The sequence below is a fragment of the Palaemon carinicauda genome, chromosome 19 (assembly GCF_036898095.1).
Source record: "Palaemon carinicauda isolate YSFRI2023 chromosome 19, ASM3689809v2, whole genome shotgun sequence".
Taxonomy (NCBI): domain Eukaryota; kingdom Metazoa; phylum Arthropoda; class Malacostraca; order Decapoda; family Palaemonidae; genus Palaemon; species Palaemon carinicauda.
Window position 1 is genome coordinate 33,658,874 of NC_090743.1, and position 26,351 is coordinate 33,685,224.

The following is a 26,351-nucleotide window of genomic DNA, read 5'->3' on the forward strand; positions in this document are numbered from 1 at the left end:
CTCTTTTATTTCCTTTCTGGAGGTAAGTAGTGCCTTCAGTACATGTCGTACATTCCACAGTAGGCATCACTGAAAGGAAGTTTATAATTCATTTTTCCTGGGGGAAATCATATATTAATTTCATTTTAGTGTCACCAGTACACCTCGCACATTCTTCTGTAGGTATTACGTAAGTTTTTATGACATATTTTTTCGGATAAGAATCTTATAATAAATTCCCTGGAGAGTAGTAGTGTCTTCAGTACACCGTGTGCATTCCACTGTAAGTATCATTCAAAGATCTTTATGAAATATTTTTAGAGGGAAAATCATCTATTCACTTCCTGGAGGTCAGCAGTGCTGTCGGTACACCTCGTGCATTCCTCTGTATGTATCGCTGAAGGGTCTTTTATGACGTTTTTTTTGGTTGGGGGAAATAATATTATCAATTCATCGGAGAGGAGTAGTGGTTTCAGTACACCTCGCCCATTGCACAGTAGGCATTCAACTCATAGCTCTACTGACTTTATATCTTTCTATTTTTAAAGGGTCGAATACGCTAGTATGGAATGAAGGAAGAGGGAAAACAAACCTGATCTCTAGTTTTCATCTCCTTTATTCATCTATAAAACGCCACGTGTGATTTTCCTTTGTTGATAAGACAATTACAACAGATATTATATATCTAAAAACGATCGTCACGTGTGATTCTTCTTTTGGATAAGACAAAGGATATAATGGATACTATATTTCTTTAGAATGTTCCATGGCAAAAGGTAATAAATAAATTACTTTTGTCCAAGCATCCCAATACGAACATATCAATAACGCTCAAGTTATATCAAAATCTTAAGACTTTCATTAAGCACAGAAGATAGTTCTGAAAAGTTCGCATCTGACTTCATAGGACACTTGTATTTTTCCCCAGTTTAACCGAGTCTCTGATTGCCCTTTGCCGGTCTCAACTCCTGCCCAAATTCCGTAAGTGAATACATGAAATACACTTTAAAACCTCATCAAATGTGTTTTATGCAATGAGTTCTATGTGGACTTGGCGAAATTGTGAAATGGCTTCCTAAGTTAAATCGGTGGAATTATTATTATTATTATTATTATTATTATTATTATTATTATTATTATTATTATTATTATTATTATTATTATTATTATTATTATTATTATTACCGTTTTGTTAAGGTAGTCCACATATGACCCCGTTTCATAGTTGATTTTTTAAATCGTTCATCTTAATGTGTTTAATTTTGTTGTATGTTTCTTTCATAATTTCTCTTACTTCGTAGTTTTTGTTTTTGGGGTGGGTGGGTGGGAGGGGGACATACCCAATTAGTGTCCTGGTACTTGTGTATTGCTTTCCTATCAAGGGTATCAACTGGGATTATAATAATGATATTGATGATAATAGTAATGATAATGATTATAATAAAGTCTTTTAAAGAATATAGAGCAACCTGAGGAAAGATATAAACATATATATATATATATATATATATATATATATATATATATATATATATATATATATATATATATATGTATATATATGTATATATGTATGTATGTATATATATATGCTTATATATGTATTTATACAGATAATATATTAATCTTATCAACAACAATTTACCACGGGCCTATTAATCATAACATTCTGTTATCCCAGATAAGCTCTATTCATATCCTGTTTGAAAACAACTTTGTTGAAACAAGAGCTGTGAGAAAGAGCAATAATGGCAAATTGATAAAAATGTTAGTTCATTTAATGGAAAATGTAGAATTAGTAAAGAAAAGTAGAGAAATAATGTCGCAGAATAACATGGGATAGTGAACAAACGGCGCATTGTATGGTCTCAAAATGGTTGCGTACCGTATGTAATAATTTGCAAAAACAAAATAACGGGAAATTGATCATCCCTATATGATAAAGAACAAGTGTTTTATATATATATATATATATATATATATATATATATATATATATATATATATATATATATATATATATACACACACACATATATATACATATATATAATATATTTATTTTATGTATGTGTGTATATATATATATATATATATATATATATATATATATATATATATATATATACACATACATAAAATAAATATATTATATATATGTATATATATGTATATATATGTGTGTGTGTATATATATATATATATATATATATATATATATATATATATATATATATATATACACACACATATATATACATATATATACATATATATAATATATTTATTTTATGTATGTGTGTATATATATATATATATATATATATATATATATATATATATATATATATATATATATATATATATATATATATATATATATATATATATACATATACATGATTTTTCCAGTCACGCTGAATGGCAACCACTTCGAAAACAACACTATACGCAAATTGCCCAACCTAGCGTGTTGTAGTTAGGAAAGGGGGAGTGTGTATCTCTCTTAAATATTTAAATGTCCTTTTCGAAGGGTCGCGTACACTTGTATAGAATAAATATATTACTTTCCTTAAGAAAGAATTTTGGAATGAATAATCTGCGACCTCGCGCTGGCACTTGGTTTATTCCCCTGGCAACGGCTGCAATGCACGACCTGTGTCAAATCCCCGAGGGATTACTGGAGCCGAGGCCGAGGCCCCGTGAAAATTCCCTTCCGAGGTTCTTCGTGTGTCAAGAGCGAGCAGACGAAGATAATAGAAGACGGGGAATGAATGAATTTAAGTAGATTTCTGCTGGAATGAAAGTTGTTAGAATGGGAGAAGAGTAGCGTTCGATTTTTGGTTGTGGCAGCTAAAGGTAATAGAAGACGGTTAGGGAATAATTTTAATAGATTTCTGCTAGAATGAGATTTGTTAGAATGTAAGAGAAAGCAGTTTTCCATTGCAGAGTTGTGGTAGAATGATGGAAACGTCCCATGTTTGGCAATATGTTGGACTGGGGCTCGTGAAATGCAAAATCTTGTTTGTGTCTAGTAGTGTCTTCAACCTCACAATCATTGAGTGCTGGGGATGATGGTGTGGTGGAACGTATAGGTCCACTTGCTGATTCACCAGTAGCCATTGCCTGGCCCTCCCTGGTTCTAGATTGGTCGTTGATATGTGTTTATTTTCTATATTTTTTATAGCAATATTTAATACGTAACGAATGACTGGCACTCCTTCATATAGTTTTGTTGAAGCCGATAAGGAATTATGGTGGAAAATTCAGGTACCGGAAAAAAGTATTTATAATCATGAACTTCGCACAACTCTTAATATTACGCAAGAGATTTTTCGATATTCTAAAGACAAAATTATTTTCCTGCCTGTTATAGATGAAAACGAAATTAAACTTTTGAAAAGTAGTAAGAATTTGAGAAAGTTATTTTTCGAATTTGAAGAAATTATTCTTTCTCTAATTCCAAGAAATTATTCATCCCTAATTCCAAGAAGGAATTAGTTTTTCCAACTCGACGTGAAATATCATGAAAGTTAAATAAATTGTGTTGCGAATTTCGAATGGCATTTAAGCCAACAGGATTGAAGAACTTTCAGATAAACCAAGTCAGAACATATCTTTTGTTAGTAAACAAATTAGTCGATTCACGCTTGCAATATTAAACTCAAAACAAAGGGAAAATGCTAAACGCTTGAAAAGCAAAAAGAAGCGGAAAAATAATCCTCTGAATGTTAAGTAATTACTAAACAAAGAATATGAGAAAACAATTCAAGATAAGAAATAAAGAAACAAAACAACTTAGTAAGATAGCAAAGAAATAAAAGAAAGAAAAAAAAAAGCATAAAAATGCCAGTCCCTTTGTACGTATCAGGAATCATATTAAGGTCCACAGCGCTATACGAATGGCGAACTGTGAACGTGAAAGACAGATGCTTAAATGGAAAAGAGGGGATGAGAATAAAGGTAATGATTGATGACGCTCTTCAAGGAGAGAGAGAGAGAGAGAGAGAGAGAGAGAGAGAGAGAGAGAGAGAGAGAGAGAGAGAGAGAGAGAGAGAGCCGTTAACGGGGTTTCAGACAGAGCCGGGTTTGAGATATGGTGATGAAATGATGGGGTGTAGCGGTGATGAAAGAACTGAAATATGAAAGAATATCCGGCGAGTTTGAAAATAGGTGATGAGATTTTCTGAATAGGACAGAGGATGATGGAAATTAAGGGATATATATATATATATATATATATATATATATATATATATATATATATATATATATATATATATATATATAAGGGAAGATAGTGAAGATGGTGCGGACTGGCATACGAAGACCATAAACAGACTCGATTAGAAGCACATTTCTGAGGCCTTTGTTCTTTAGTGGATAAGTGATGAATGATGATAGCCAGTATATATATACAGTATATATATATATATATATATATATATATATATATATATATATATATATATATATATATATATATATACATACATACATACATATATATATATATATATATATATATATATATATATATATATATGTATGTGTCTATTTCTGAGTGGGGATACCTTAACGTGGTGAAAGGGTTCTCGTGTTGCCATGATCAGCAAAGCTGTAGTAAGTGCCCAACCATACTAGGTTGGTATGCTGTGACCGACCAGACGAAAATCTCCCACCATCACCGATCCCCACTGGCTATGATCATGAAAAGTAGCCAAAACCCAGTCATGAATGAGGCTATATTTTGGTTATTGTTGTATTAAGCTATGCAATTGAAATGTGAAAACTTGATGTGAGCTGGTACTCTCGTCGTCAGGCTATGAAAAAACAATGTACAATGTATTTATATAGTGTTGGATCCTTATGTGTTCAGCTTTTAAATGATCTCAGATAATCGGTATTAAAGGAAAGAGGATGGTAAAAGGTCAATGGAGACCAAACAATATTATTCTGTTATAATCCCAGATTATTGTACGAACTTTTGACCAAATAATCGGATGACCTGAAAAGACAGGTAATGAGACAGTGAATAGGCAAATCGCTACTTGTTTGTCCCTTTGATACTGTATTTTTCATGTTTGTTCGAAATTTTGCTCAATTTAAATCATTTACTTTCTGAACGTAGAATATTATATGGTACAAAATACAAGGTTATTTTATTGTATGGTACAAAATCTAGGTTTTTTTTTTATTATATGGTACAAAATCTAGGGTTATTTTATTATATGGTACAAAATCTAGGGTTTTTTTCTTTTAACATATTTTGTTCAGTACGCTGTCGTATTCTGATTTTACCTTTTTATTGATTTTTCAAAGGATTGTGAAATTTCGATTATAATTAGGAAAACGTAGCCGGTGTATGACATTTATTGATTTTTTTTTTTTATCTAAGGGCATTCTATAGAGTTTTTTTGTTTTGTTTTTTATATTTTTTTGTATATGTGGATAGTACAGGTTAGGGCCAGTTTCTTTTATTTTGTTTAGCTCGTCTTCATGATTAGATATTTTATCGCCATTAGGTTTAGTTATTTTTTAGATAACCTGAATAGAAATATAATATACAAAAATAAAAGTACTTAACAATGATCAACCTAATAGAATAATGAAATGATTTTATTGATAACAATGATCAACCTAATAGAATAACGGAATTATTTTATTGATAACAATAGTCAACCTAAATGAATAACGAAATTATTTTATTGATATCTGCCTATTAGAATAACGAAATGATTTTATTGATAACAATCAATCTAATAGAATAACGAAATTATTTTATTGATAACAATAATCAACCTAATAGAATAACGAAATGATTTTATTGATAATCTGCCTATTAGAATAACGAAATGATTTTATTGACAACAATCAACCTAATAGAATAACGAAATTATTTTATTGATAACAATTATCAATCTAAATTATTCTTTTACAATCCTTCCAATTATGTCATTATCCTGAAGCTTTTTTTATGAAAGATTTCTTGGAGTGTTACTCTTCAGATAGGATTAATTGGGAAGGGGTTTTCGTAATATTTTTGAAATGAACTGAGCTTTGTAACAAGAAACTATTCTAGCCTTTATGACTTAGAGTTTGCGTTTATAACACCAGTCTCTAATTCGCTCTTCAGAGCAATAGAAGCACAGCTGTTTTTTTTTTTTATTTAGGAAATAAGCACTAGTCTCTTAACCCCCACTACTCCACTCGTATCGATCTGGGTGTCTCACTGTTGAGCCGAAGTTGATGATCCTAGAGTACTGGAAATAGGCACACATACGAGCAAATACTCACACACAGAAAAAAACACAAATACAACAACAACAAATGCAGCCGTTTCTAGTCCACTTTAGAGTAATGACATATATATATATATATATACATATATATATATATATATATATATATATATATATTATATATATATATATATATATATATATATATATATATATATATATATATATATATATATATGTGTGTGTGTGTGTGTGTGTGTGTGTGTGTTAGGCACATTATGTTAATATACACTTTCCCAAAGTGGGTCATCCTCATTCAGAGATATAGCACTGTTCTTTTAACTGATGATGGAAGCAATCTAAGCTCCCTGTTATGATGTTTAAGAATATCTCAAGTTGAAAACTTGGGATGAACTTACACTGGAATGTTTCCTCTTGAACCTGCAGTGACGCGATCTTTATAGTTCATTCCAGTGCCGGTAATTGCGGGTGAAATTAGCCCGATCCCCTGATGACGTCATAGCCAATTTCCCTCGTTAGCAGCGGTCACAATACTAACTGGCTTATAATCACTTTAAGGGCTTTTTATATGACCGTTATTAATGCCGGAGACAACAGGATTGGCTATGGCCTCATCAGGGGGTGGGGCTTATTTCGACCGGAATCTGTGGCTACTATAGTTTTAGTACTTTTTTATGATTGTATTAATTTGGCCATATTTGATATATTACCGATCAAATTAGCACTGCATTTTCACTCCTATATAAGAGCCATGGTGGATTTACATTTACAATACATAACTGGTTGGATTACATTTTGTAGGATTATTTTTTAAGCAAACAATATCGTTAAGCCCGAAAGGCTTCCACGAGTCATCTCTCATAATATATTGCCTTTGATCTCTCACTCCAGTGTGTGTGTGTGTGTGTGTTTTTTTTACTGCTCTGCATTTCCTCTCTTCGTTTTCCATTTGTATTGAATTTTTGCGCCAGCATAGAAATCATTATTTAGTTTGCTAGTGCTCTTGATGAGTGAACTTGTAAAATATACCCATCCGTGATTACCTGGTGTTGTGCCTTCAAGCTAGGAACTGACTTAATCCTTATAGAAAATAATTTTCAGTATAATATTTAACCTCTGATTGATAACATTATTCAATATTCCTTTTTGGATACTATTTGTTTTTTTTTTATTAATCATTTTGTGTTAAATATTTATCGATACTTGAATATTATTGTGCGCGAGTTTTGAATAAACAAAACCATATGAGATCTTCCGAAACGTAGAAGCATGAATTGTTAATGGAGAAATAAGATTAACAATGAAAATAAAATATAGAAGAGGGAAGGACAAAATATCGTAGTGACTATGAACAGACAGTGGAGAAATGCAAGATTATTATTATTATTATTATTATTATTATTATTATTATTATTATTATTATTATTATTATTATTATTATTATTATTATCATCATCTAAGCTAGAGCCCTAGTTGGAAAAGCAAGATGATATATAAGCCCAAGGTCATCAGCATGGAAAACTAGTCCAGTGAGAAAAAGAAAATGGAAAATAAATAAAGTGCATGATAAGTAATGAATAATTAATTTAAAATATTTTAATATCAGTAACAACGTTCCGATAGATCTGTCATATATAAACAATGAAGAAAAACAGGATATTTGTAAGACGAAGATATTATCACCATTAGTGACAGGAAAACAAAAACGGAAAGAATTAGATTATTTCATTTTCTTAGGGTTGTGGTGGCCTGGTGGTAGCGTCCTTGCTTGCTGATTGCCCGACTGTTGTTCGAGTCCCACTCAAACTCGTTAGTTCCTCTGGTCGGTGCAATCTCACCATCCTTTTGAGCTAAGGATAGGGGCTTTGCGGAAGCCTATAGGTCTTTCTGCTGAGTCATCAGCAGCCATTGCCTGGCACTCCTTGGTCCTAGCTTGGGTTGAGAGGGGGCTTGGGCCCTGATCATATGTATATATGGTCAGTCTCTAGGGCATTGTCCTGCTTGATAGGACAATGTCACTGTCCCCTACCTCTGCCATTTATGAGCGGAAAAAAAGAAAGAAAGAATTTACAGTGAATGAATATGTTATTAGATTTTATCAATGGTGAAGGAATAAAGTCAGAATAGCATTAGCGTTAATGAAAGGGAAATCATGAGGGAATTAATAAGGATTACATTTGCGATATTATTAACGTTAATAAGTTAATGAAAATGTATTGGGTGACGAGTAATGAAAGATGTATAAACTGTATTATGATATAAGTAAAAGAAATACAAAAGGAAAAGCGTTAATTAACTAGTATTAATTAACATACGTTGATGAAAGACACAAAAAATTAAACTCTCCGGTATATTATCTTTAATTAATAAGTAAGGGGAAATAGTGAATGACGATATACGAAAGAAGCAAAAAACAAGCTGCATTTACGTTATCATTACCAGTTAATTAGCATTATAAACAGCGAATTCCGCAATGTGAAAGGCGCATTCAGAAAGGATTTCTGCAATGTGAAAGACACATTTAGATAGGAATGCCGTAATGTGAAAGACCCATTAAGAAAGAAAATCCTCAATGTGAAAGACACATTCAGATAATAATTCTGCGATGTAAAAGACGCATTCAGAAAGGAATAACGCAATGTGAAAGACGCAGTTATTAAAGAATTCCTTAGTTTGAAGGACACATTCAGAAAGGCATTCCGCAGTGTAAAAGACGCATTCAGAAACGAATTCTGCAAAGTGAAAGACATTCAGATAAGAATTTCGTAATGTGAAAGACACAGTTTGAAAGGAATTCCACAATGTGAAAGATGCATTCAGAGATGTATTCTTCAATGTGAAAGACATTCAGATATGAATTTCGCAATGTAGAAGATGCAGTTCGAAAGTAATTCCGCAATGGAAAGATGCGTTGAGAAACGAATTCTGCAATGTGAAAGACATTCAGATATAAATTTCGCAATGTGAAAGATGCAGTTCGAAAGGAATTCCACAATGTGAAAGATGCGTTCAGAAACGAATTCTGCAATGTGAAACACATTCAGATATAAATTTCGCAATGTGAAAGACGCAGTTTGAAAGAAATTCCACAATGGGAAAGACTCATTCAGAAACAAATTCCGTTATGTGAGACACATTCAGAAAGGAATAATGCAATGTGAAAGACTCAGTTAGAAAGAAATTCTGCAATGTGAAAGACGCATTCAGAAAGGAATTCCTCAATGTGAAAGACATTCAGATATGAATCTCGCAATGTGAAAGACATTCAGATATGAATTTCGCAATGTGAAAGGAATTCCACAATATGAAAGATGCATTCAGAAACGAATTCTGCAAAGTGAAATACATTCAGATATGAATTTCGTAATGTAAAAGACGCAGTTCGAAAGGAATTCTGCAATGTGAAAGACGCATTCAATAACGAATTCTGCAGTGCGAGACACATTTAGAAAGAAATCACGTATTGTGAAAGACGCAGTTAGAAAGGAATTCCTGAGTGTGAAGGGCACATTCAGAAAGGAATTCCGAAATGTGAAAAACTCTTACTTGCTTGCTTGCTGTAGGTTGCCCGGAGCTTCTCTCCGGACAGGGGCTCTTTGAGGGTATGCCTAGCCCCAAAGTGAAACATGCAGTTCAAGAAATGAATTTTGCAATGTGAAAGACACATTTACATAGGAATTCCGTAATGTGAAAGACACATTCAGAAAAGAATTCTTCAATGTCAAAGACACATTCAGATAGGAATTCTCCAAGGTAAAAGACACATCCAGAAGGAATAACGCAATGTGAAAGATGCAGTTAGAAAGGAATTCTTCAGTGTGAAGGACGCATCCAGAAAGAAATTCTGCTATATGAAAGAGACATTCAGAAAGGAGTTCCTCTATATTAAAGACACATTGATAGGAATTCCGCAATATAAAAGACGCAATCAGAAAGGAAAAACACAATGTGAAAGACGCAGTTAAAAAGGAAGTCTTCAGATTGAAGTTAGAAAGGAATTCTTCAGATTGAAGGACACAGATAGGAATTCAGCAATGTGAAAGATGTAGTTAGAAATTAATTCCGCTATGGAAAAGACGCAGTTAGAAAGGTATTCTGCAATGTGAAAGACACATTCAGATAGGAATTCCTCAATGTAAAAGACACAGCTAGAAAGGAATAACGCAATATGAAGATGCAGTGTTGTTGTTGCTCATGAATGGAAGAGGCAAGGGACAGTGACATTGCCCTATCAAGCAGGACAATGCCCTAGAGACCGATCATATATACTTATGATCAGCGTTCAAGCCCCCTCTCCACCCAAGCTAGGACCAAGGAGGGCCAGGCAATGGCTGCTGAGAACTCAGCAGATAAACCTATGGGCTTCCCCAAACCCCCATCCTTAGGTCACAAAGATGGTGAGGTTGCAGACACTACTAGAAACTAACGAGTGTGAGTGGGATTCGAAACCCAGTCTGGCGTTCACGTGTCAGGGACGTTACCACATCGGCTACCGTAATGTGAAAGACGCATTCAGAAAGGAATTCAACAATGTGAAAGACTCATACACAAAGGAATTCCTCAATATGAAAGACGCATTCAGAAAGGAATTCCTCAATTGGAAAGATACATTCAGAAAAGAAATCCGCAATGTTTAACACATTCAGAAAGGAATGCCATAGTGTGAAAGACGCATTTAGTAAGGAATTCAGCAATGTGAAAGCCGCATACAGAAAGGAATTTCACAATGTGATAAACGCAATCAGAAAGGAAATCAGCAATATGAAAGACATTTAGAAAGGAATTCCGTAATGTAAAAGATGCATTCAGAAAGGAATTTTTCAATCTGAAGGGCGTATTCAGCAGGGAATTCCTCAATCTGAAGGACGCATTCAGAAAGGAATTCCTCAACGTGCAAGACGTATTTAGAGGCCAGAAATGCTAGACCTCTGAGTGTGCCAAGTCAGAGTGGAGTGTTCAGCTTTAGGAAAAGGTATGAATTAATTCTTAGTTCGCTCGGTGTTCTGACATTCAGCAAGATAATTTTTTCAGCTCCACTTGTTGTTTTCTCCTTTCAGCTTCGTCTGAAAAAATGTGTTTTTGACGCTGTATTCAACCACCATTTCTTTCTTTGGATGATCCCAAGCGGATGGTCATTTCCGTGATCATCGGAATAACGAATGAGGACGTTCATGTACTTTTTCATAGTTACAATTTATGCCTTGTTTTGATTATCATTTGTTACAGTCTTTTAGTTTCATGAATTTTTTTTCACGAAGATGATTTTGAAATTGAAATGACAGGGGACGCGGGATGGGTGTGTTATTGAATTATGATGATTTTTTGAAATTTAGAGTAAGCTGTTGATTATGGGATCTAGAAATGGTCTGAGATTTAGATAATAGTTTGGGAGATAAATTTACAATTATCTGATGGAGAGTTTTTGAGCTCTTCAATGCATTTTACGACAGAGTTGAATGTTATAAGGAGCAAGAACTAAGCGACACCTATTTTGTTAATGATTAACCAAAATCACAATCGCTTTCTAGTTTATAAGTAAAAGCTATAAGTTATGTTGTTGTTGTTGTTGTTGTTGTTGTTGTTGTTGTTGTTGTTGTTGTTGTAGATTGCCTGGGCCTTCCTGCTAAACTCAGGCTCTTTCAATATTGTAGATAAGAGAAAGGACAGGAAGAAGGGTGAGGATTGACCACGAAGGTATGGTTGGATATAGCAGCATACAGTTGCCGTAGAAAAGTCAAAGTGAAAGAAGAACATGGACTTACTTTAATATGTTGTATGCCTTTGCTGACTGTGGCTGTATGCCGTATGGTATATAAAACAAGATTTTTCAAGACTCATAAGCAGATCGTGGGAAGGTCATTCTTTGCCAACCACACAAGATTAATCCATCTTCTACTCTCTCTCTCTCTCTCTCTCTCTCTCTCTCTCTCTCTCTCTCTCTCTCTCTCTCTCTCTCTCTCTCTCTCTCTATATATATATATATATATATATATATATATATATGTTTATATATATATATACATACATATATATATATATATATATATATATATATATATATATATATATATATATATATATATATATATATATAGAGAGAGAGAGAGAGAGAGAGAGAGAGAGAGAGAGAGAGAGAGAGAGAGATCCACTTATTCAAACTGGTAACTTATTACTTTTATTCATAAAAGGCCAGTAACTTTTGTAGATATATACAAACAAAAATAAGGACAAACAGCTCTTTGATTGAATAATTTTTTTAAGATAATCCAAGCATTGGTTATATAAAAGCTCCGATTATTTCTGTCTTATTTACTTCGATACAAAATATTCATATGGTTACTTAAATACCTGCAGTAATCATTTTACTCATGTTAATGACTATTTGTATCTGAGTAAATATATCCTATATAATAAAGGGCAAGTTTCTGGCTTTATATATATATATATATATATATATATATATATATATATATATATATATATATATATATATATATATATATATATATGTATATATATAAATATGTGTATATATATATGTATATATATATATGTGTGTGTATATATATATATATATATATATATATATATATATATATATATATATATATATATATATATATATATATATATATATCTCGGTCACGCTCAGCTCTCACCGCCCTTCGGGTAGGGGGAGGGGCAGTAGTCATACCCAGTTAAAAGGAAGTTACATGTGTGCGCATATCTATCTAAATATTTAGCCGTCAATTTGGACGGGTCCCATACACTAGCATAGAAGGACAATGGAGTTCTGTTCTTATCTTTAACTAACTGATAACTTGAAAAAAGAAAAGAAATAAAAAACCGAAAGGCACCATCTTGACTTCTTCAGATAACCGTCAGATACCCTGCACATGGCTGGGCGCCAGCTCTCGGGTCCTCCTTCAAACGGCGGTCAGATGCCCACATGGCGTGTCGCCAATTCGACCCTGAATTCGAGGGTGGTCTTTTCTCCTTTCATCGCCAGCGAAGTGAGCTGGGCGGAATCGACCCCCGTTGGCTAAACGTCGATTTACGACCGTGTTGGACGAAAATGAGGAGGAGGAGGTGGTGGTGGTGGTGGAGGAAGGGGTGGAGATGGAGGAGGAGAGGTGGATGGGGAGGTTCTTGGTCATGAGATCGAGACAATTATTGGCCTTTTTTCAGGAAGGAATCTTCGGCTATTTTGATGTCGTCGGGTAAATTTCAGAACGTTGAGATGTCAATGCCTTATGTTTTAATGTAAAGGGAGATGGCGAATGGTTGAAAAACATATATGTATATGTAAAGTATATATAAGCTACGTATATAAAAATACGTACACACACGCATATATATATATATATATATATATATATATATATATATATATATATATATATATATATATATATACATGTGTATATATATATGTATATATATATATATATATATATATATATATATATATATATATATATATATATATATATATATATATATATATATATATATTTGCGTGTGTATATATGTATGTGTGTGTATATATATATATATATATATATATATATATATATATATATATATATATATATATATATATATAAAGTGAAAATACTAAAGCCTCATACTTTATTTTATAGTATTTAACCCACTTTTTGACCAGCAGTAGGCCTACACAGGACACGGACGCCGTATATGTGCATGAAGTTTTTATAAATCCCAGAACTTAAGGAAAATTGGATACAGTGATCTAATCGTTTTAGATTTCCATGGATAATGTGGTTTGATTCAATGATTAAAGCAGATTAAAAGTATCTGATAGTTGGTATGATTTTAAATCAGCTAATGATCAGCTCCCAAGTCCCATCTCCACCCAAGTTAGGATCAGTAATGGCCAGGCAATGGCTGCTGGTGACTCAGCAGATACACCTATAGGCTCCCACAAACCTTCCATCCTAGGTCTCAGCGATGGTGAGGTTGCAAACACCATAAGCAACTATCGAATTTATGCATGTCCGGAACCCCAGTCCAGCAGATCGCTAGGCAGGGAGGTTATCAATATGTTTTTATGATTAGGAATGCCAGAAGGTTCATGAATATGTATCCTATTGTTCTTTTGAGTTTTGTTATCTTAAAGGCAGTGATTTTCATATGAAATGTACTTAAGATTTATCATACGCTTTGGTATTTATCGTTTATTATGATCATTACCTCTGCCAACGAAGTTGGAAGGATGTTATGCTTTACCCCCTGTTTGTGTGTGTGTGTTTGTTTGTTTGTGAACAGCTTCCTGGCCACAATTTTAATCGTAGAGTAATGAAACATGCAGAGATTAACTGTTATGTAGAAAGCTGGAAATTATTAAAATTTGGAAGGTCAAAGGTCACGGTCAAGCAAAATGTACAATTTACGTGATCAGCCTTAAGTTTGGACATCGTTGTCACAGAGACTTCAAACTTGGTTCATATTTAATATTATCATTACTATCAAAGGTAGTTGCAAATGCAGGATGGTACAAGCCCAAGGGCTCCAACAGGGAAAGCATTACAATTCAGATAGGAAATTTAGAAGTGTCGAATAAACTGTAAATGATGCATAGTAAAAAAATAGAATCGGTCATTTATAGACTATGAAATGAGGCTTATGTTAACATGTTCGAAAGAAAAGGATTTGCAACAAGTTTGAACTTTTGAAGTTCGACCAATTCAACAGCTAGATAGAAAAATCAACCTACAACCATAGTTTGAATAAAACTTCTAGAATATGGGTATTATTGAGTACACATATATGTATGTATGAGGTATGTATGTATATATGTATGTCAAGATTCAGAAGGGAGAATTTATCCTTTCAAAATATAATTCTATTATGCTTGATTTGAATTCAATGTTGAATTTCGATTTTTTATGTTTGTGGGGGGGGGGGGAAGATCAATTGATAATTTTGTTACCATATTCAAAATTACAACTAATAACTTCAAAAGGTTAATATAAGAAAAAAAAAATATCAATATTGAAGATTTGAATATACCAGTCTATAGCAGAGATGGCAATTCACGTAGTCTATAGCACAGACGGAAATTCGCGTAGATTCCTTTTAGCACTTAATTAAAATAAAGGCTCAAAGGAAATGGTTACAAGGATGAGCAGGTCCAAGGGCAAATGTGTCAGGTGTCACACACTGATAAAGGACACTTGGAGGCGAGAATCTCTTGTAGGAATTTTCATCGGGGTCCTTTGAACAAAAGAGAGTGTTTGTGGGGAATTTAAGTGACTTGTGAGCAGGATACTGAATTGATTGGCCTCGGTGGTGCAATGTTGCAAGAGATCGGCAATAGAGATAGGCGATTTACTGCTACTATTACTTGTAGTTGTTGTAGTAGTAAATTGTCTGGCTCTGATCCATCTCTTGTACCATCTACTATTACGGCAACTACTATTATTACTACTTGACCTGTCTTTTGCAACTACTACTACTACTGGTACTTTTAGCATTAGTAGTAGTTGTCGTAGTAATAAGTTGCCTGGCTCTATGATCCTTCTTTAGTAACTACTACTACTACTACTACCACCACCACCACCACCACCACTACTACTACTACTACTACTACTACTACTACTACTACTACTACTACTACTACTACTACTACTACTACCACCACTACTACTACTACATTAGTACTTGTAGCAGTAGTAGTATTTAAGAAATGGCAAACTGGATTACTCATCTATGTAACAATTTATGACTTCTTCCATATAGTAGTACTTCAGTTTGCCTCTCCTAAACTACTACTACTACTACTACTACTGGTACTTGTAGCAGTAGTTGTAGTTAAGAAGTGGCAAACTGAAGTACACTTTTATGCAAGAAGTTATGCATGAGAATGCGGGATATAATTCTAGTTAGAGAAACAGGTAGTCAAGAACTATTTTCTGGGGAGGGGGGGGGGGTGTGAAGGCGGCAAGACTAACGTATTCTGGATGAATGCGGACATCGAGATAAAGGTTATCCAGGAAATTGATGTTAGAGACAAAAAGGGGTTTCTTTGTCAAGCATAGGAATAGTGAAACTTTCTAATATACTGTACATTTGAAAATATACGAATCCAGTGTTGATAGCAGCAGCTATGAACGCCGCTGTGTGTATTTTTGTTTGTATTATCATGCATACACACACACACACACTCTCTCTCTCTCTCTCTCTCTCTCTCTCTCTCTCTCTCTCTCTCTCTCTCTCTCTCTCTCTCTCTCTCTCTCTCTCTCAGCTGTGTTCCACGTGAATATTAAAACAACAAAACTATAATAATGATAAAACTATGATAATAAACAATACTAAAATTATTGAAAATAATGATGAAAAAATAATTGTAATAATAAACAAAACTAAAATAATTGAAAACACTTGTATAAAGATTATGACTGAATAGAAACTAAAAAAAAAACCATTGGGAATGTTATTATTATTATTATTATTATTATTATTATTATTATTATTATTATTATTATTATTATTATTATCATCATCTGAAGATTCTACCTACAAGGAGTTTAATTAATCTTAAAACATCGTAAAGTTGAGTGACTATTTTGTTTTAATCCTTTCTGAGACCTCGTCTGTTTTTCAACAACAATTTGATTACAGATCAATGAGAGGGAAATTAGTATCACATTAGAATTTACATTGAATGTCAAAGAATACCAGCTTATTCATTCGGTCATACAGACATGCATGATATATACGCACTTAATAGGAACGTATTTTTCTTTGTTAGAAAATAAGGTGATACTGGTATAAGTATCAAGAATTACGTAATACTGGTATAAGTATCAAGAATTATGTAATACTAGCATTTGTGTCATGAAGTGATGACAGTGTCATCATAAACAAGGGATCATGACAGTTTTAAAACTGACTTGTCAAGAAAGTTTTTGTTTGAAAATAGAACTTAGTGACAATGTATAAGATAATACTGGCATAAATCTTAAGAAGTGACGATAGTGTCATCATAAACATGGGATCATGGTAGTTTTAGAACTGACTTGTCAAAAAAGTTTTGTTTGAAAATTGAACTTATGGAGACAACGATAGTCTAGACATAGCAGGACAGTGCCTGGAGACTGACCATATACAGATTTGATCAGCGACCAAACCCCCTCTCCACTCAAGCTAGGGCCAGGGATTGGTTGTTGGTGACTGAATGGGTACATCTATAGTCTCCCCGAAGCCCTACATCCTTAGCTCATAAGGATGGTGAGATTATAATCACTACAAAAAACTATCGATCTTGAGCGAGAATCGAACCCCGGTCAAGTAGATCTCCAGCGAGGGACGTTTCCAATAGGCTACCACAACCATAATATATAGTTGAATTAAACCTTATTTATGTTTGGTGAATTAACATTCTTATATATCACGTGAAATAGAGAATTTAGCTTCTTATGAAAATATACTCTATGCAAACATGCATGTTGGCACTATGTCACTCTCGGCCTGAAGTCAGTGTAGCATTGAAGTTAAAACGTGTCACGAATTAAAATTCCTTTTTTATTTAGTGATAATGGTAGAATATTATAATGGAACTTACAATTTTAGACAGACACCTCACAAATATAGGAATTAATGCAGTTTCTGAGTGAGTGTGTGTGTATGTCTGTTTTTTTTTTTTTTTTTTTTTTTACGTGTGTGTGTGGCGGTAGCGACAAACCGACCAAAGTAAACTAAATTACAGTAGTACATCCCTATTACATCTTCTCTTCCCTATATGTGTGTATACAGCGTTTGTTCCATTCTTAACTATGATCTCCCATCATTTTATTTTACATTTCTCTCGCATCCCACATGTAAAACCAACCTGTAAATTTTTCTAATTATAGATCCATAATTTATAGCATACAATATATTTCTTTGTGAAGTGAATTCCATTCCAAGCAGCCTTTGTGTCAGAGACAAAAGGGCTCTGAGTCTCTGAAGCTGTCACTTTTTCTAATTTATTTGGGCGTTAAGAGAATTTCCTTCTGAAGCAATAGTGTAGCGACTTTCTCATGGATATTTCGGCTTTTATTTACTACAGGAAGAAAGTTCTCTCTCATGATGTCTCAGTAATCCCAGTGTTGTGTCTTATTATTATTATTATTATTATTATTATTATTATTATTATTATTATTATTATTATTATTATTATTATTATTACTTGCCAAGCTACAACCCTAGTTGGAAAACCAGAATGCTATAAGCCCAGGGGCTCCAACACTGAAAATAGCCCAGTGAGGAAAGGAACCAAGGAAAAATAACATATTTTAAGAACAGTAACAACATTAAAATAATGATAATTATTATTATTATTATTATTATTATTATTATTATTATTATTATTATTATTACTTGTTTAGCTACAACCCTAGCTGGAAAAGCAGATTGCTATAAGACCAGGGCTCCAACAGGGAAAATAGCCAATTGAGGAAAGGAAACAAGGGAAAATGAAATATCTTAAGAACAGTAACTACATTAAAATAAATATTTCCTTAATAGGCTAAACTATAAAAACTTTAACAAAACAAGAGGAAGAGAAATAAGAATAGAATAGTGTGCTCGAGCGTACCCTCAAGCAAGAGAACTGGTAATTAAATTCAAAGGTTTAAAAGTCGCTCATGAATAGTAGAGGCCATGGACAGTGACATTGTCTTAGCTGCTCTAGAGTTTTAGTAGGAAGGAAGAATTTTAAATAAATGATATTTGTTATGAAGAAAATGTTAATTAAATATTAAATCAATCTCGGGGATTTATCGCTGGCGGAAATGCGTCAAAATGAGCATTAGAAATAATCTAGATAAAGAATCGTGTTTATAAGTACGAAAAGATAGGGCGCAATATTATGATGCTTGTGGAAAGTGGGTTCGAAAAACAGCATATAGACAAGTTATTATTTATCCTCAAATCCCCTTCGACGGAGTATGAGGTTGGAGGGGGTTAATTACCTCCTCCAACGAAGTTTGAAGGAGGTTATGTTTTACCTCCTGTTTTGTGTGTGTTTGTTTGTGAACACCTTCCTGACCACAATTTTAATCGTAATGAAACTTGCAGGGATTAACTGTTATGTAAAAAGCTGGAAATGATTAAATTTTTGAAGGATAAGGTCAAAGGTCACGGTCAAGGTAAATGTCGAATTTACGGAATCAGCCATAAGTTTAAACATCGTTGTCACAGACTTCAAAATTAGTTCATATTTGAGTATATGAAAATCTACGCCAATTAATACATGTTAAGGTCAAAGGTTAAGGGCAAGGTCGAGAAACAAACTGTAGCGGCGGAGATTTGTGCTCTTCCTAGTACCCCTCTAGTTTTAGTTTGTAGTTCTCAGAACTAACCCCCCTTATTATTATTATTATTATTATTATTATTATTATTATTTTTATTATTATTACTTGCTAAGCTACAACCCTAGTTTAAAAAGCAGGATGCTATAAGCCCAGTGGCCCCAACAGGAAAAATAGTGCAGTGAGGAAAGGAAACAAGGAAAAATAAAATATTTGGAGTACTTTTCAAGGTAAACATGACAATGAACTATTCACGGGGAAGCGAGTCTCAAATCGTCTTTGTGATTTTTGTCTCGCGTCATAAATGTGTTTTTAAATGCTGGAGATTTTACCGTAATTAAGAACTCGGTTTTTGTTTTTGTAGAACAATGTGATTATAAATATGTAATTGTTTGCTTTCCTAAAACATAATGTGGTTGTTATGTGAATTGATGCTTTCGCAAAACATTATGCGATTATGAATATGTGAAGTTTTGCTTACGTAAATATATTGTGATTATTAGTAGGTAAATTTTTGCGTTCGAAAAACAATGTTATTATGAATATGATTATTTTGGAGTTTTCTTAACGTTATGTCTTGATGAGTATGTATGTTTTTTTCTTTCGTAAAATAATATGTGATAACAAATACGCGAATTTTTGCTTTCGTAAAACATAATGCGATTGTAAATCCATCTTTATGAAACGTAATCTGACAACTTTATTTTGGTAATATTTACAAAATAAAATCAAAGAAACTAATAAACTATCTCCTGGGAATCGAAGAACACATCACATAACATCATCATTCATCTATTTGTCGTAGAGTTCCTTAACTCGAGCCAGAGTGGAATAATAGACCTTATAGCAAGAGCGCATAAGACTCACTTCCTAAGTGTAGATCTTGGGAAGATAAATCTTCAAAGTCTTACTAGACATGTTCCCGCAACATACCACTGCGACGTCGTTATTGTCGAAGGGAGAGGTATCCTGTCTTAATGCTCAATGCCTGTCAATCAGGCCGGGGCTTTGGAGGAGGCCATTAAGCCGAGAACACTGCGAAGGATGTCTTTCGAATCCTTCTTTTGTTTTGTTTTGTGAGGATGCCATATACTGGCTGAAATGATTTCCTTGACGTTGAGTCTTGAGATGGTAGGAAATGCATCGATTGTTGTTCTTCTTGTGGCCTAGTGGTAACGTCTCTGCTTAGTGATCGCCAAAGGATGGGGTGTTTAAGGGAGCCTGTTATGTCTACCTGCTGAATCATCAACAGCTATTGCCTGGCCCTCCCTGATCCTAATTTTTGGCGGAGAGTGGTCATGGCCGCTGGTCATATGTATGTATGGCCAGTCTACAGGTTATTGTCACTGTCCCTTGCCTCTGCTATTCATAAGCTACCTTTAAACCTTTAATTGATTTAGTTAGTAAAGAGGCAATTATAGATAAAGGGGAACTAGATCAGGGTTGCCAGGTTGGCCTTTTTTCATGCCAAAAAGCTCAAATTTGCCCCCCCCCCTTTTTTTTTCTTTTTTTTTAAATTGGTTGGCCTTTAGTAATATCATGAAAACAGGTTGGCCTGAAATGCTATATTTTCAGCCTTTTTTTTTTAATAATGGGTCGGCCTTTTAAAGCTTCTGTTGATTAGAAGTTGGCCTTTCCTCTCTTAGAAAACCAGGCAACCCAGAAGTAGATAGCCCTTAGCAACTTCCGGTCTCCGAGGCAGCAAAAGTTGCCCGCACACCATATGTAATCTTTTATTTTTTTTAGATTAGAATTTTTTTTAGCATTAATTTCTAAGAATTATAGCACTAAAATGCCTGAAAATGAAGGAAAATCAAACATGGTATTGACCATAATGGTGGATACATATTTTATGAACGATGTGTAGACCATAGAAATAGGTTATTTTTATACATGGTAAAATGCATTTTTAATTGCTAAGTGAAGAGTGCAACGTTTATTGTGTATTCAAAATATGTTTATGGTTGAATAATATACACAAACATACACACACACATAAATATATATATGTATATATATTTATATATATATATTTATATATATATATATATATATATATATATATATACACATATATATCTATTTATAGAAATATATATACATCTACATATATCTATCTATTTATCTATATATATATGTATATATATACATATATATATAATATATATATAATATATATATACACATATACATATATACACACACACAGTATGCATTCCCAATTGTAATATAATGTGAGGTCTATTGTTATTTTTATATTTCCAGATTCTACATAATTTGGTTGCCTTCTCAGACGAAAAACATTACTTGAAGATTGACGCTTAATGACTAAGATGTGCTCTGAGCTCATTCGTCTCTGTCTTCATTATGACAAGATGTGTATTGAAGAAGTCTCTCAGATCTAATGTAAATTTACCTGACGCGACTTCCCTTGTCATCCTTAGATAGTAAGTAGTATAACTTTATTTTTAGCCTTTTATATCTCAATTATATTTTTACTCTTTTTCTTCTTCTATTCTACCATTCGAAACACACTAATTCACATATCGAAAAAGTGGTTTATTCTTATCCTATTATATCTTCTATTATATTTCTATTCTTGGATTTCTTCTTTACTAGCATTCGAATCATACACTAATTCAGATGTCAGTCGTAACTTTGTTTTATTTCTATCCTTTTATTTCTTCTATTATATTTCTATTTTATTTCTTCTGTTCTACAACTTGATTCATACACTAATTCACATGCCAGTTGTAATATTATTTTATTTTTATCCTTTTATTTTTTCAGTTATATTTTTATTCTTTTCTTCTTTTTTGCCATTCGAAACATACACAAATTCATATGCCAGTCGTAGCATTATTTAAATTTTATCCTTTTATCTATTATATTATATTTTTATTCTTTGTTTTCTTCTATTCTACTACTCGAAACATACACTAATCCACACGTCCATCACAATTAGATACGGGTAAGAAATACAAAATTGAAATACAATATACGATCACAGCTACTAAGCCTCATGCTTCGTGTAATATTAAAACTCTCCTTTACAGTAAATGCAAAATGTAAGCTCCTCTTAGAAAAGAAAACTTGAAACGAAGCCCCAAAAGAATCATTGTCATGTGAAGGGTTTTTTCAAGTATGCATAACCACTTTACAACCTGAAAATTATATAATTATAAAGAAATAAAAGATATAATTATAATTTATGAACGAAATGGGAACTTTGTTTCTTTACTACGCTTTTTAGTTTAAGCCAATAATCAAATGTGTATATTTATATATGTATAGATATATGTATAAATATATGTATATATATGTTTATATATATATATATATATATATATATATATATATATATATATATATATATATATATATATATATATATATATCGAGAGAGAGAGAGAGAGAGAGAGAGAGAGAGAGAGAGAGAGAGAGAGAGAGAGAGAGAGAGAGAGAGAGAGAGAGATCTTTATGAGTGGTAAAAGTGTTTGTATATCGGCATGATCATCAAAACTGTATTAGTCAGGGCCACCCGTAATAAGTTCGTTTGATTTGAGCGATCACACTAAAATCTCCCGCCATCACCAATCCGCAATGGTGATGATACTGACCGAACCCCAGTCATTGATTGATAAGGACATGTCTGAGGCCTTTGTCCTGCAGTTGAGTAGAAACAGCTGCATTTATTTATTTTGTTGTGTGTATGTAATGTATGTATGATTATATATATGTGTATATATATATATATATATATATATATATATATATATATACCTATATATATATTATATATATATATATATATATATATATATATATATATATATATATATATATATATATATATATATATGTATATGTATATGTACGGTATATGTGTATATATATGTATATATAAATGTGTATATATTATATAAAAAATCAACAATATCACGTTCAATAACAATTAATATCTACTTCACATTGGGATCGGACCTTAGTTTCTTGAAATGAAAAGCAAGATAGTTATACCAATCATGCCAGCAGAGGCACCGAAAGTCGGAGCGTGAGTGCTACCTGTATTTTAAGGATTCAAATTGTGACACCAGTCTCTTACTGACCAGCGAGTATTACCTATTTTCCCAACCCACCAGGTGACCAAATTAATAAGATTTTATTCGAATGACCCCTTATGCGGCAGTACATGAAGAAAATCAAGATTGTGTCTTGTTAAATAGAAATAAACTCTATCAAGTCAGTCGGCTGGTGAATTTGGAAGTTGGGTTAAACTTTAGTATAGAATATTATTTTATAAGGTAATTCTTAAAGGTGGTTAGCACTTTTAATTCCCACTTGTTTAGGTGCCTTTGCTTGTGAGATTATAATGTGAGGTATATATATATGTATGTATATATATATATATATATATATATATATATATATATATATATATATATATATATATATATTCATATATATATATATAAATATATATATATATATATATATATATATATATATATATATATATATATATATATATATATATGGTAGTATACACGCGGAAAATTAAGATTTCATAATAATCGCTCTAAGAAGACGTCCAGTGCATAATCTTTTAATTTTCCTTATGTGGACTACTTTATATTAGTTATTTTCGTGCTAAGGAAGATTGCATCTATAATATGTGTATATATATATATATATATATATATATATATATATATATATATATATATATATATATATATATATATATATATATGTATATATATAATGTATATATATAATATATATATACATATATACTGTATATATATATATATATATATATATATATATATATATATATATATATATATATATATATATGATATTGAGTTTACTTTGTCTTTGGATTGACTTACGTTCATTAGAGCATTACGAATGGTAAGGGATTTGATACCAAGGTGCACTAACCCATTTGCCTCTATGACACCATGGTTACTGATTATTGAACTTAAACTTTCCCATAGAAATCAGGAATGGAAAATTTGCAAATGAATAATCGAAACAATAGAATTCTTCTGGGAAGGTAAAATCGGCACATTTTTATGTATATTTCATATTTCAATTCATGAAATAACCAGGAAAATTATTATTTTATTTCTATTATTCCTAGCCACTTTTGCTGTTAAATTCAAGTTGATGGCGCAATTTATCATTCACTAGAAACTTGAATAATTGATTTGATAATTTTTCATTATCTCTATTTTAAATTTTTTAATGATTTATCTTGACTTGTGCATTCATTTTGTCAATTATTAACCATCACTAAACTTTGAACTACGGGAGAAGAATACAATAAAAACGATCTCCATAATTATTCATGATCTGGACTTTAAACTTGTCAATGATTTATCTTGATTTCTGCATTAACGTTTTCCATCATTGCTCACTACTGCACATTTAACTACGCGAGAAGGATAGAACAGATTAATTTCCATAAATCATGATCAGTGCTTTAAACTACCAAATAATTTATCTTTATTTGTGCATTCATTAACTTTGTTCACCGTTGTTCATCACTTCACGTTTACTACTTAAGAAGAACAGAAAGAACAATTTCCATAATTCTTCATGCTCAGTGCTTTAAGCTTCTCAATAATTTATCTTGATGTGTGTATTAACTTTGTTCACCATTTACCATCACTAAACGTTCATCTCCCTGAAAAAGGCAGAACAGAATTATCTCCATAATTCTTCATGATATCTGCATTAAATTTTCCAATAGTATCTTGATTTGTGCCTTAACTTTGTTCAACATTGACCATCACTACACGTTTAATTCCCTGAGAAGAACAGCGCTGTCAATTTTCCCATCGCTGTGATGACAGGAAACGATATGACCTCATATGACCTCATAACCAAAGTTTTTTTTTTTATCATAAAACTTTCTCTATGGAAATGGGTCCTTCCCCAAAAGAAACGCCGTATCTCTCCCGAAGATATTTTAGACTTTTAGACGTAGACAAAGGTGAATGCTTCATAAATTGGCGTAGTTTAAACGAGAAGTGGTCTAAGGACCTCTTTTTATCCAACATAAAGACGTTGATATTCATTCTCGGGCCTCTTAAAAGTATAACCCACAAATGAGAATGGAAAGTTTCATAAATCAGTTCTGAAAGTTTTCGGTGAAAGGAGTCGTTATTTAAAGGATATTCCTGAGAAAGGATTTGTTATAGAAAAGATATTCCTTATAGGAAGTCTCCTCCAGTTTATGCTTTTTCGATAATCCATAGATATTTGGGAGGTTAGATGTAGGTCCTGGTAACTTAGATTTTCATTTTTTTTTTTTTACATAATTTTTCCATTGGATTTATTTTCGTCTTTGGTTTGTTTTTAGTATTTTTCGGTGGATCTTTTAAAAACATTTTTAGGATATTTGTTTATCTTTATCCACTTCTTTGTAGTATTCAACTAATCAGGAAGTTAATTTTTGAGTTACTGTTTCATTTATTAACATGGAAAGTTTTTTTTTTTTTATTATAGCTATATATTTTATTATGTTTTTTTTTTTATTTTTTCATATATTCTTTTATTCTTACACTGGGAATATTTGTAGTTTTTTAACTTATATTTTTTTTTTGTTAACTGAGCAATTTAATTTTAATTCGTTTTTACTTATTTGTAGAAATTATCAAGAATTGTTTGTGATATGACTGATGTACAAAAGAACATGGTAGAATATTCATGAAAATTAACTATTGTATAATTCTCATGGGAAAAAATGTTACTTTTATACACAGTAAAATTACGAAATTTT

The 26,351-nt window shown here is 32.2% G+C and overlaps 1 long non-coding RNA gene across 1 annotated transcript in view; it reads left to right on the plus strand.

The window, feature by feature from the left end:
- Positions 1 to 26,351, plus strand: part of LOC137658191 (uncharacterized) — a 135,988-nt gene that overhangs the window by 78,611 nt on the left and 31,026 nt on the right. Inside the window, exon 3 of the long non-coding RNA XR_011047277.1 lies at positions 21,824 to 22,005. This is a non-coding gene — a long non-coding RNA (uncharacterized lncRNA). The remainder of the gene's footprint in view (positions 1 to 21,823; positions 22,006 to 26,351) is intronic.